This window comes from Bison bison, unplaced genomic scaffold, assembly GCF_000754665.1.
Source record: "Bison bison bison isolate TAMUID 2011002044 unplaced genomic scaffold, Bison_UMD1.0 scf7180017864519, whole genome shotgun sequence".
In the NCBI taxonomy this organism is placed as follows: Eukaryota; Metazoa; Chordata; class Mammalia; order Artiodactyla; family Bovidae; genus Bison; species Bison bison.
Window position 1 is genome coordinate 2,521,126 of NW_011495072.1, and position 1,420 is coordinate 2,522,545.

The 1,420-nt window shown below is 35.1% G+C and overlaps 1 protein-coding gene across 1 annotated transcript in view; it reads left to right on the forward strand.

The window, feature by feature from the left end:
• The window catches only part of SPAG17 (sperm associated antigen 17), a 245,270-nt gene that overhangs the window by 242,516 nt on the left and 1,334 nt on the right, over positions 1-1,420 (forward strand). The gene's annotated exons all lie outside the window — the stretch shown is intronic.

Consider the following 1,420-nt stretch of genomic DNA (forward strand, 5'->3'; position numbering starts at 1 on the left):
TTAAAGTCTCCCACTATTATTGTGTTATTGTTAATTTCTCCTTTCATACTTGTTAGCATTTGTCTTACATATTGCGGCGCTCCCGTGTTGGGTGCATATATATTTATAATTGTTATATCTTCTTCTTGGATTGATCCTTTGACCATTATGTAGTGACCATCTTTGTCTCTTTTCACAGCCTTTAAAGTCTATTTTATCTGATATGAGTATTGCTACTCCTGCTTTCTTTTGGTCCCTATTTGCATGGAAAATCTTTTTCTTCCAGCCCTTCACTTTCAGTCTGTATGTGTCCCCTGTTTTGAGGTGGGTCTCTTGTAGACAACATATGTAGGGGTCTTGTTTTTGTCTCCATTCAGCCAGTCTTTGTCTTTTGGTTGGGGCATTCAACCCATTTACGTTTAAGGTAGTTACTGATAAGTATGATCCCGTTGCCATTTACTTTGTTTTGGGTTCGAGTTTATACACTGTTTTTGTGTTTCCTGTCTAGAGAATATCCTTTAGTATTTGTTGGAGAGCTGGTTTGGTGGTGCTGAATTCTCTCAGCTTTTGCTTGTCTGAGAAGCTTTTGATTTCTCCTTCATATTTGAATGAGATCCTTGCTGGGTACAATAATCTGGGCTATACGTTATTTTCTTTCATCACTTTAAGTATGTCTTGCCATTCCCTCCTGGCTTGAAGAGTTTCTATTGAAAGATCAGCTGTTATCCTTATGGGAATTCCCTTGTGTGTTATCCGCAAATCAATCAATGTTATACACCACATTAACAAATTGAAAAACAAAAACCATATGATTATCTCAATAGATGCAGAGAAAGCCTTCGACAAAATTCAACATCCATTTATGATAAGAACTCTCCAGAAAGCAGGAATAGAAGGAACATACTTCAATATAATAAAAGCTATATATGACAAACCCACAACAAACATTATCCTCAATGGTGAAAAATTGAAAGCATTTCCTCTAAAGTCAGGAACAAGACAAGGGTGCCCACTTTCACCATTACTATTCAACATAATTTTGGAAGTTTTGACCACAGGAATCAGAGCAGAAAAAGAAATAAAAGGAATCCAAATTGGAAAAGAAGAAGTAAAACTCTCACTGTTTGCAGATGACATGATCCTTTACATAGAAAACCCTAAAGACTCCACCAGAAAATTACTAGAACTAATCAATGATTATAGTAAAGTTGCAGGATATAAAATCAACACACAGAAATCCCTTGCATTCCTATACACTAATAATGAGAAAACTGAAAGAGAAATTAAGGAAACAATTCCATTCACCATTGCAACGGAAAGAATAAAATACTTAGGAATATATCTACCTAAAGAAACTAAAGACCTATATATAGAAAACTATAAAACACTGGTGAAAGAAATCAAAGAGGACACTAATAGATGGAGAAATATACCATGTTCA